Here is a 12479-nt window from a genome sequence, read left to right on the forward strand (position 1 = left end):
CTAAGCATCAAAATGAGGAACAATTTCAGTGAGATTTGAGGTCTTTGTCATAGACATTTCTTTTAGAAAAATGCCAGCCTTTAATTTTGTGTTTTAATCCATGTCATTTCTTACCTGCCAGTTAGTTTCACTGATGTGGAGCATCCTTCTGTAACAAACATTGAAGTGAGTTTTGCAATGACTAAAACCTGTGTCCATAATCCTGAACAGGTGCTGGAGGGTATAAAAAGAGTTCCAGAGGCATTTCCTGAGGGAGTGCCATGTGTGGGGGTATCTATGTGAATATGATACAGTCACGTCCATGGACAAGCTGACAGGATGAGGAGATAGACACACGTAGAAACTTTTTATATGACATGGCAAGCATAGAAGAGGATCACAGCACAACGCTGGGTTTAAGGAAAGCTTCTTGGAGAAGGTGACATTGAAGGTAAATCCAAAGACAGGCATGGAAGGTAGCCAAGAGAAAGGTGGGGAAGGCCATTGTATTAGAGGTAATAAAAGAGAAAACTTCTGTTGAATTAAATGTAAGAGTTTAATTAAGCAAAGAACACTTTGCAAATCGGTCAGCCTCCTGAGCCACAGTGGTGGGTACTCCAGCATAGCCACGTGCTGGAAGAAGATTTATGGACAGAAAAAGGAAAATGACATACAGAAAACAGAAGTGAGGGACAGAAACAGCTGGATTGGTTACAGCTCAGTGTTTGTCTTATTTAAACATGGTTCAAACAGTTGGCTATATTGGATTGGACAAAACTTGGTGATTGGCAGAAGAGTAAGCTACGGTCTGTTCACATCTCCACTTGTTATGGTTCACAATGTACAAGGAAACATTTAGACTGAACTTAAAATATGTAAGGAGGCAGCATTAGGCTAAACGATTTAACAGGGAGAACAGCATCACCAAAGGCATGGAGGGATGTATCAGCACAGTGCTGTGCATGAGACCACCTGTTCCCACCAAAGTAGAAAGTAGCAGCAGCCTGAAAGAAGGGTTCATGCCGAGTCATGGAAGCCTTGAAGGACATGCTAGGCATAGACTTTACCCTACACAATGTGCAAGATTAGGAATCCTTGGGTGTTCCCAGCTGAAAGCTCGAAGGTTCACTTTTTGCACAGAGTATATGTTAGTTGTAAGGGAAAAAGACCAGAGATGAGAGAACAGTTCGGAGGCTACTGCATGGTCCTGTGAACAAAGGCCAGGGATGGAACTTGAGGAGTGTCAGTGAAGGGGAGGAAGAAGTCAGGTTCAAGACACCACAATTGGTCAAATGTGGGGCGTTCTGGGAGGGAAGAGGCCAAGATGACTGCTGGGTTTCTGGCTCAGGTAACCAGTGAATGATGTCACCTTTGATCCTAGAGGAAGAAAGGTGGGAGAGCAAGTGATGTGTGAGGACCTACAGGATACCCTGTTGGCGGGGCACTTCAGAAAACCAGCTACAGGCCTGAAGTTCAGGCAGAAGTCAGCCTTGCATCGTGTTCATTGTGAAAACTGAGGTAGAAAGATGTGCAGTGGGCAGAGGAAGGGGTGCCCAAAGACTACTCCCAGCAGGGATGAAAGAAGTCAGAGGTGTCTGAGGAAAGCAGGAACAAGGAATAATAATAACATGTCTGGACACGTACACCTAAATGTCAAAACGCTTAAGGGGCCAATACTATAAGCAAAGCTTAGAAAGCAAGATGAATTCACTGAATTTCTAAGAAAACGTAAGTGATCAAAATATTATTAATTTTAACAATAATAGTAATCATAATGGTAATCACAACTAATTCCAGGAAACTTAAAATGACCAAGTTACACCATTACATTCAAATAATAGCAATAGTCAATCATTGTTCACATTAAATGATTATTATTTACCACGACAATGCTGAGCACACAATATGTATCACATTATTTCATCATTACTACATCTTTATGAATAATATTTATTATTTTTATTGTTATTTTTGTTATTACAACCACTTTAAAAATGAGGGAACAGATGCTTAAATGACTTGACCATAGTCATTCAATGAGAAAGTTGGTGAATATAAAATCTAGGTCTGTTTACATCAAGAGGTTGTGATCATAACTTTAATACCTTGCTGATTCTCAAAATGTAAAAAGCCTGAAGAACCCAAGAACATTTGAAATACTGGGCAAAATTCAAATAACTTTTCTTTTCTTTCTCTTTTTTTTCTTTTTTTGAGACAAGGTCTCACTCTGTCACCCACCCTGGAGTGCAGTGGTGTAATCCTGACTCGCTGCAGCCTCAGCCTCCCAGGCTCAAGCAAGTAATCCTCTCACCTCAGCCTCCTGAGTAGCTGAAACTACAGAAGTGCACCACCATGCCCAACTAAATTGTTTAAATTTTTTGTAGAGATGGAGTCTCACTATGTTGCCCAGACTTGTTTTGAACTCCTAGGATCAAACAACCCTCTGGCCTTGGCCTCCCAAATTGTTGGGATCACAGGCATGAGCCACTACATCTGACTCCAGTGACTTTTTCTAATCATCTGTCTATGAGAGGAAATGTGCCTTAATGTTAGCAGTCAGCGATGTAATCGTGAGTTGTTATTATTTTCTTCCTTACAGATTTAAATGTTCTCTAAATCTCATCAATGAATATATGTTATCCTGCTTTCACAATGAAAATGTTTTTAAAATGTTACTCAGAACCATGAAGAAGAAACAGCAGAGTGTGGATTCAGTCCCTGTGGGTGCTAACCTACCCCTGACAACCATTACTGATACTTCAGAGGAAGGGGCCCTCGTTTTCCCTTATTTGCTTAGTAGACTTCAGATTCATGAAGAAGAAGTTCGTTCATAAAACAATACAAACTCTAAAACTGTTCTACGTGAAAAATATATGACGTATGAAAATAAATCATAACACAAAAGTGTTAGAGTGAGAAGACTTGATAAACTGTTTACTCGTTCATTCAATCAATATTTATTGAGCACCACTTACTATGGGCTAAGCACCACGCTGGGCTCTAGGGATACAACAGTGAACCAAATAGTAAACTTTCCTGCTATCTATGAGTATAAGTCAACACTAGAAACCTACTTTTTGGAAACCCCCTCTCTTGTCTTCCGTAACAAGACCATTCTTCCTCTACTAAAGAATGATTGTACCTTTCTTTTTTTTTTCTCTACACCTGTTCATTAAACATTTTGTTTATCTTCTCTTTCTCAAAATACATTCATGCCTTACAGATATTTGTGGGAAAATATTAGCTCTCATATAGATGTTAATCTTCTGGGTTTTTAAAAATGCATTTTATGAGTGGAAGACTTAAGTCTTATAATATTTCAGTATATTTAAAAAGTGTATGAAAGTGCAGCTGTCTTATTCTAGGGAAGTTCTGACAGAAGGGCTAAGCCAAAAATTGTTATAGCACTTTCAGGGCTAAATTCTGTCCTGATTCTTGACATGTAATAAAATGAAAACATACTGTTATATTCTAGAAGGATAAGTTATTTATAGTAACTAAATTAATCATAACATTTCACATTGCATATTATTTTAAAAATAATTATTAGTAAGTTCTAGAAACAAATAGACTCATATGTCATGTAAATTGCCAAATGGGGTCCTTGCTCACTGTCTCCTGATTTTTCTCTATTTCACAAAATCCAGCCTATTGAAACCAATAGTATTTTAAGACAAAACAAAAGGAAAAAAAACTGCCAATATTTAGCTTACTGCCAGGAAATTTGTGATTTTATTATTTGGCCTCTGCCACAAAACAGACCACCCCAAAACTTCATAGCTTAAAATTTTTAGTCATTCCTTTGATCCCAATTTTGGATCTCCTTTGTTTGGATCAGTAATTTGGGCTGGGCTCAGCAAAGTAATAATCTTGACCTTTTCTTGGCTAATTTGGCTTTAGTTAGCTGCCAGGTCAGGATAGGGAGGGTTGGTTCCTGGTGGCCTCATTCACATGTCTGGCAATTGGCCGAGTTGACAGTGACAGCTGGACCACATGTCTCACATCTAGCAAGGTAACCCAAGTTTCTTATCGTGGCACCTAGAGTCCAAAAACAGCAAGAGAGGGGAAGCTCCAGTTTGCAAGAACTTTTTTTTTTTTTTTTTTTTTTTTTTGAGACAGAGTCTCTTCCTGTCACCAGGCTGGAGTGCAGTGGCACTATCTCAGGTTACTGCAACTTCCGCCTCCCGGGTTCAAGCGATTCTTCTTCCTCAGTCTCCCAAGTAGTTGGGACTATAGGCGCACGCCATCACGCTTGGCTGATTTTTGTGTTTTTAGTAGAGACGGAGTTTCACCATATTGGCCAGGCTGGTCCTGAACTCCTGACCTTGTGATCCGCTCGCCTCGGCCTCCCAAAGTGCTGGGATTACAGGCGTGAGCCACCGCGCCCGGCCTGCAAGAATTTTTAAGCTTCCGCTCGCAACACATTTGCAAGCATCTATATAAAACGCACATGACCAAGCCCAGCTTCAAGGGGTGGAGAAATAGACTCCACCTCTCGGTGGCAAGACAGGCAGCAGCTTTGCATAGAGGCGAGCATTTGGAGATGTTAAGAATTATGACATGCGTTCTGTAAATGATCTTCTACAACAATGAATCATTTTCCCTGGGTTCTGTTCCCACATCTTCTGTTGGCATGATAGGAAGAAAGAGTAGTAAGAAAGTAGTTTATTGTTTTGGTTTTCAGAATTTATAGAATTTCAGAGCCAAAAAGCCAGAAAGGACCTGAAATACTGATCTACTATTTTATTCACCAAAGACTTGCATTGATTTGGTTTCTAGTGGGATCTGCTTTTACATCAAAACATTTTACATAATGCTGCATTGTTTGCCTTCCAGGAGAGTTTTAGAATCAGCTTGTGAAGTTTATTTTTAAAAACTGTTATTGAGATTTCATTGGAATTGGATGTGATTTACAGATCAATATGGAGACAATTGGCAACTTGATAATAGTGAATCTTTCAATTTTTCCAGTTAAATACTATAGTGATCTATAAACAGGTCTTGCTGAAGGTTTTATATCTTTTTAAAATTCAGGTCTTGTTTATTTCTTCTTAGATTTATTCCTAGGTATTTTGTAGTTTCTGCTAGATTATTACTATTATTACACTATTTTATTATCACATTGAGTACAGGCCAGGCACAGTGGCTCACATCTGTAATCCCAGCACTTTGAGTCTACTGAAAATACAAAAAATATTAGCCGGATGTGGTAGTGGGCACCTGTAATCTCAGCTACTTGGGAGGCTGAGGCAGGAGAATCACTTGAACCTGGGAGGCGGAGGGTGCAGTGAGCCGAGATCGTACCATTGCACTCCAGCCTGGGCAACAAGAGCAAAACACCATCTCAGAAAACAAACGAACAAACAAACAAAAAATTGAGTACATAGGAAACTACTGGTTTTTATACATTGATGTTGTGTCTAAATACTTGGCTGAACACTTATGAGCTCTAACTATTGGCAGTAGACTCTCTTTGATTTCCTAGACATAAATATAATAATGTTTTCTATCTAGAAAATGGTAAACCTTGAAAGTTTAATCATAAGGTAGACTCTGAAACCATATCAATAAACATTTCATAATCTGTTAAATTATATTGTTCTATCTTGCACTTTTAATGGATCGTTCATTCATGCATGATTTTGTAACATCATGTCTCAATCTTTTGAAAGATATTTGTCACTGAATTATGAAGATTTTCCAAGTGTTGACACATTTAATCTCATAATAGTAAATAAATCACATTTGTTAATATCCCCACTGATTCCATCATATAATTCTCTGTTGAAAGATGTCAATCTCACAGTATAGGATAAAAGTTTTTCTGAAGTTCTAATTTTTCCATGAATTTCACATTTTTACTATTGACAACAAATTCTGTTATTTTCCTTAAATTATGTTTGTTTTTGATAAATATTTGTCAAATATCCAAGTCTGAAAAACTTAATTTCCCTTACAGTTATTTTTTGCAGTCTCTTCAAGTAAAAATGGTGTTCCATGAAAAAGAGTGGCTAATTCTATTTGTAACTCAACCACGAGCTTTTTTCTTGAGAAAAACATTGTATGCATACTTCCCATTTAATCATCAAAATATTAATAATGTATACTCAAGGGTTGAGATCAGATAAAATTGTTACTACTTTATTAAGGTTATTCTTGATAACCTGATAAGCTGTCAATTTTTTGTGTGTGCAAATACATAGCAGGGAAGAATACTGGAACAGTGTGGTGCAATTGCCTTTGTGCTAATTCACAGTGAGTTTTACCCACCATTGCTTTTGCTCCATCAGTGCAAACAAATGTCAATGGTGCAAAAGGAAAATTGAACTTTGGGATTATTTAACCTCATGGTCTCCCTGAAAGAAGCTTAGGAATCCTCCAGAAATCTATACACTACATTTTAAAAACAGCTGATATATTTTTACTTTTTAATATTTATAATATTTATGTCATATAATTACTTTTCATGTCTTATTGTTGTAGCTAGGATTTCCACTTAAATAGGAGGGTATGATATTGGCTATTCTTGCATGCTGACTTCAGGGATGGTTACACTTTTAATGTTTTTTATTACGATGCTGGGTATAGATGTCTAGTTTATGCTTTATCAAGTTAAGGAATTTTCTTTTCAGTTTTTTTTTGTTTATTGGTCTATTGTGATATTCTATTCTTTTTGTTTCTTTTTTTTTTTTTTTTCTTTTTGAAGCATGGTCTTGCTGTGCCCCACAGGCTGGAATGCAGTGACTCAATCATAGCTTACTGCAGCTTCCATCTCCCAGGCTCAAGTGATCCTCCTGCCTCGTCTCCTGAGTAGCTAGAACCACAGGCACGTGCTGCCATGCCTGGCCAATTTTTTTTATTTTTAGTTGAGATGAAGTCTCCCTGTGTTGGCCAGGCTGGTCTCAAATTACTAGGTTCAAGCTATCCTCCCACCTCAGCCTCCCAAAATGCTAGGATTACAGGTGTGAGCCACTGCACCTCGCCCTATTCTTGAGCTATTGTTGGTGATCTGTATTTTCATAAAATAAAATCACTTTAGGTTTCTAATATATTATTATTACATTGTGGAAGATATTCTCTTTCAGTTTTAAAAATTTTCTGATTCTGTGTTTATGTCTTCCTTCTTTTTTAAACTTCTATGTGCTTTCTTTCTTTGGAAGTTTCACTTATATTATTTGTCTTTACTTTTCTTTTTTTTTGAGATGGAGTCTCGCTGTGAGGCCCAGGCTGGAGTGCAGTGGCACAATCTCTGCTCGCTGCAAACTCTGCCTCCTGGGTTCAAGCGATTCTCCTGTACTACAGGCGCCCAGCTAATTGTTTTGTGACTTTAGTAGAGATGGGGTTTCACCATATTGGCCAGGCTGGTCTCAAACTCCCGACTGCAAATGATCTGCCCACTTTGGCCTCCCAAAGTGCTGGGATTACAGGCATGAGCCACCGTGTCCGGCCTATTGGTCCTTTCAAATAGCAAGTTTTTAGTTTCATCTATCAAACATATTCTATGATTGCTTGTTTCTTATCTTGATAATTTCTGCTGTACTGTTCTTGACTGCATTTTTCTACTTTATGTTTCTGTTTTCCTGGGTTCCTTAGCTAAATGTTTAGCTTATTTATTTTCATTTTTTCATATGCTCTAACAAGTTCATTTCTAAATGCTAGTTTTCCTTTGTGCAACATTTGGGTTACAGGTTTTGGTGTGCTATTTCCTTATTATAATTTATTTGCAAAGAGTACATACTTCCTATTTTGATTGTCTCTTTAGCCTCAGAATTATCTATAATTTTGTATGTATTATTTTCTCATTTTACAGCATTTTTGATTAATGAGCCCAGCCTAATTATTTCTGCTGTGTGTAACTTCATGCTATTTAATGTATGGCTGTTAATATGATAAAACGTTAAATTTATATTAGGTATATTAAAAAGAAATGTGTAATCTCTGATTTTGTCTGAGTTCTTCTTTACAATAGTGTATTAAATACTTATCTTAATTCTCTATATTTCTTTTTCTGTTATTTTCTTTAGAACATATGTTAACATTTCCTGTCACACTATGGATCCATCAGTTTTTCCTCTTATTTCTGTCAGATTTTATGTATATGTTTTGAAGGTATAATGTTAAATGCATTTAAGTACATGACTTTTATCTTTACTAAAGAATATATTTTGTAACAATATGAACCTTAACTTTGCCCTTTTAATAATGTTTGCCTTTAATTTTATTTTGTGTAAGAATGTCACATCGGGGCTAGGTGCGGTGGCTCACACCGGTAATTCCAGAACTTTGGGAGGCCAATGGGCAGATCACCTGAGTTCAAGACCAGCCTGGCCAACATGATGAAACCCTGCCTCTACTAAAAATACAAAAATTAGCCGAACTTGGTGGTGTGTGCCTGTAATCCCAGCTACTAGGGAGGTTGAGGCAGGAGAGTTGCTTGGACCCTGGAGGTGGAGGTTGCAGTGCACTGAGAGCACACCACTGCACTCCAGCCTGGGTGACAGAGCAAGGCTCCTTCTCAAAAAAAAAAAAAAAAAAAAAAAAAAAAAAAATATATATATATATATATATATGGCACCTGCTTTTATTTTGTTACCTGTTTTTTGAAGAAACTTCACTTTGCTTTTTCTTTGTAGAGGGTAATATGCACACATTAAAAATTTTAAAGATGCAGTTAATGAAAAATAAGACACTAAAAAACATCCATAATAATAACACCTATAGATAATCTAAGTACATTTACATGTAATCTTTTGACCTTTTCTATATATTTAAATTAAAATTAAAAAGTACATTCTACTTTATAAGTTGTGTCATCATACTCAGAAGCCCTCTAATACCACTTTAGGGAGTGGTAGCTTTTTAAATATCTTCCTCTTTGTATTAGTTCATTTACACGCTGCTGATAAAGACATACCCAAGACTGAGCAATTTAAAAAAGAAAGGTTTAATGGACTTACAGTTCCTTGGGGTGGGGAAGCCTCACAATCATGGCAGAAGGTGAAACGCATGTCTCACATGGCAGCAGACAAGAGAAGAGAGAGCTTGTGCAGGGAAACTCCCATTTTTAAAACCATCAGATCTCGTGAGACCCATTCACTATCATGAGAACAACATGGGAAAGACCTGTCCCCATGATTCAATCATCACCTGCTGGGTCCCTCCCACAACATGTGGGAATTATGGGAGATACAAGATGAGATTTGGGTGGGGACACAGAGCCAAACCATAATCACTCTTCAATCCATTTATCTTCTTGCAATTTAGGTCCTGTAATGAGCACATAGTTGGTTAGTATGAATTTTCTTTGATTGATTGGTACCATTTTTTAAAATCTAATGGAGCTTTTTATCTCTTCATAGCAATTCAAAAACTATTTATATTTACTGGTTACTGGTTTGTTTTGATACATTCTCACCATTTTACTTTATGTTTTAAATTTGCCAAGCTTTCATGGTTTTTTTTTTTCAAAAATCTCCCGTTGATAGCCTTTGTTGGATTGACTATGTATGCTTGTTGCTGTTTTATTCATTTTTAATTCTAATGTTTGTGGGTACATAGTAGGTGCATATATTTATAGGGCACATGAGATTTTTTTTTTTTTTTTGAAAAAAAAAAAAATGCCCACAGTGTCTCGCTGTGGGCATGCAACACATAAAAATCACATCATGGAAAATTTATCCCTTGTGTTACAAACAATCCAGTTATACTCTTTTAGTTATTTTTAAATGTACAGTGAAATTATTACTGGCTATAGTCATCCTGTTGTGCTATCAAATACTAGATTTTATTAATTTTTTCTAATCTTTTTTATACGTATTAACCATTCCCTTCTCCCCGGTCCCTTCCCACTACTTTTCCCTGTTTCTGATAACCATCCTTCTACTCTATATCTTCAAGAGTTCAATTATTTTGATTTTTAGACACCACAAATAAGTGAGAACATATAATATTTGCCTTTCTGTGCCTGGATTATTTCACTTAGCATAATGACCTCCAGTTCCATCCATATTATTGTAAATTACCAGATATCATTCTTTTTTATGGCTGAGTAGTATTCCATTGTGTATATGCACCACATTCTCTCTACCCATTCATCTGTTGATGGACACTTACGTTGCTTCCAAATCTTACCTATTGTGAAAAGTGCTGCAACAAATGTGAGAGTGCAGATATCTCTTCAATATACTCATTTCCTTTATTTTGGGCATATATCAATCAGTAGGATTTCTAGATCAAATGGTAGCTCTATTTTTAGTTTTTTGAGGAACCTCTGAACTGTTTTCCATAGTGGTTGTACTAATTTACATACCTACCAACAGTGTATGAAGGTTCCATTTTCTCCACATCCTCACCAGCATTTGTTATTTCCTGTCTTTTGCATATAATCCAGTTTAACTGGGGTGGGATGATATCTCATTACAGTTTTGATTTGCATTTCTTTGACGATCAATCATGTTGAGTATCTTTTCACATGACTGCTTGTCATTTGTATATCTTCTTTTGAGAAAGGTCTATTTAAATCTTTTGCCCATTTTTTGATTATTAGATTTTTTCCTGTAGAGTTGTTTGAGCTTCTTATATCTTCTGGGTATTAATCCCTTGTCAGATGAGTAGTTTGCGAATATTTTCTCCTAGTCTGTGTGTTGTCTCTTCACTTTGTTGATTGCTTCCTTTGCTGTGCAGAAGATTTTTTTGTATTATTTATTTATTTTTTATTTTTTGAGATGGAATCTCTCTTTCTCTTGCCCAGGCTGGAGTGCAGTGGTACAATCACGGCTCACTGCAACCTCTGCCTCCCGGGCTCAAGTGATGCTCCCACCTCAGCCTCCTGAGTAACTGGGATTATGGCGTGTGCCACCACGCCTGGCTAATTTTTGTATTTTTAGTAGAGACAGGGTTTCACCATGTTGACCAGCCTGTCTCAAACTCGTGACCGCAGGTGATCTGCCTGTCTTGGCCTCCCAAAGTTCTGGAATTACAGGTGTGAGCCACTGCGCCAGGCCAGAAGCTTTTTTAACTTGATATGATTACAGTTGTTCATCTTCGCTTTGGTTGCTTGTGCTTGTGGGATATTACTTAAGAAATTTTTGCCCAGACCAATGTCCTGGAGAGTTTCCCCAATGATTTCTTGCAATAGTTTCATAGTTTGAGATCTCAGATTTAAGTCTTAAATCCATTTATTTGATTTTTGTTTATGGTAAGAAATAGGGGTCTAGTTTTCTTTTTATAATTAATTAAATTTTTTTTTGGAGTCAGAGTCTCGCTCTGTCACTGAGGCTACAGTGCAAGTGGTGTGATCTCAGCTCACTGCAACCTCTGCCTCCTGGGTTCAAGTGATTCTCAAGCCTCAACCTCCCGAGTAGCTGGGATTACAGGTGCCTACTATTATGCCCTGATAATTTTTGTATTTTTTGTAGAGACAGAGTTTCACCATGTTTGCCAGGCTGGTCTCAAACTCCTGACCTCAAATGATCCACCAGCATCAGCCTCCCAACGTGCTAGAATTACAGGCGTGAGCCACTGTACCCAACCTCATTTCATTCTTCTGAATATGGATATCCAGTTTTCCTAGCACGATTTATTGAAGAGACTGTCTTTTCCCCAATGTATGTTCTTGGCACCTTTGTCAAAAATGAGTTCACTGTAAGTGTGTGGATTTGTTTCTGGGTTCTTTATTCTGTTCCATTGGTCTATGTGTCTGTTTTTATACCAGTGCCATGCAACTTTGGTTATTATAACTCTATAGCATAATTTGAAATCAGGTAATGTGATTCCTCTGGTTTTGTTCTTTCTGCTTAGAATAGTTTTGGCTATTCTGGGTCTTTTGTGGCTCCATATAAATTTTAGGATTTTTTTTTTTTCTGTGAAGAATGTCATTGGTATTTTGAAAGGGATTTCATTGAATCTGTAGATTGCTTTGAGTAATATGGACATTTAAATATTGATTCTTCCAATCCATGAACAAGGAATATCCTTCCACTTTTTTGTGTCCTCTTCAATTTTTTTCATCAGTGTTTTATAGTTTTCTTTATAGAGATCTTTCACTTCCATGGTTAATTCCTAGGCATTTACTTTTATTTGTGCTGTCGAGATTAGTTTTTAAGTTTCTTTTTCAGATTTTTCACTGTTGGCATATAGAAATGCTACTGAGTTTTGTATGTTGATTTTATATCCTGTAATTTTATCAAATTTGTTTATCAGCTCTAACAGTTTTATGATGGAGTCTTCAGGTTTTTCTGAATATATAATAAGATCATACCATCTGCAAAGATAATTTGACTCCTTCATTTCTAATTTGGATGCCCTTTCTTTCTTTCTCTTATCTGATTGCTCTAGCTGGGACTTCCAGTACTATGTCGAATAGCAATGGTCAAAGTGGGCATCCTGTCGTATTCCAGATCTTGGAGGAAAGGCTTTCAGTTTTCCCCCCTTCAGCATGATAATAGCTGTGGATCTGTAATATATGGCTTTCATTATGTTGAGGATGTTTGTGGCTGTTT

Source organism: Chlorocebus sabaeus, chromosome 12, assembly GCF_047675955.1.
Source record: "Chlorocebus sabaeus isolate Y175 chromosome 12, mChlSab1.0.hap1, whole genome shotgun sequence".
NCBI lineage: Eukaryota > Metazoa > Chordata > Mammalia > Primates > Cercopithecidae > Chlorocebus > Chlorocebus sabaeus.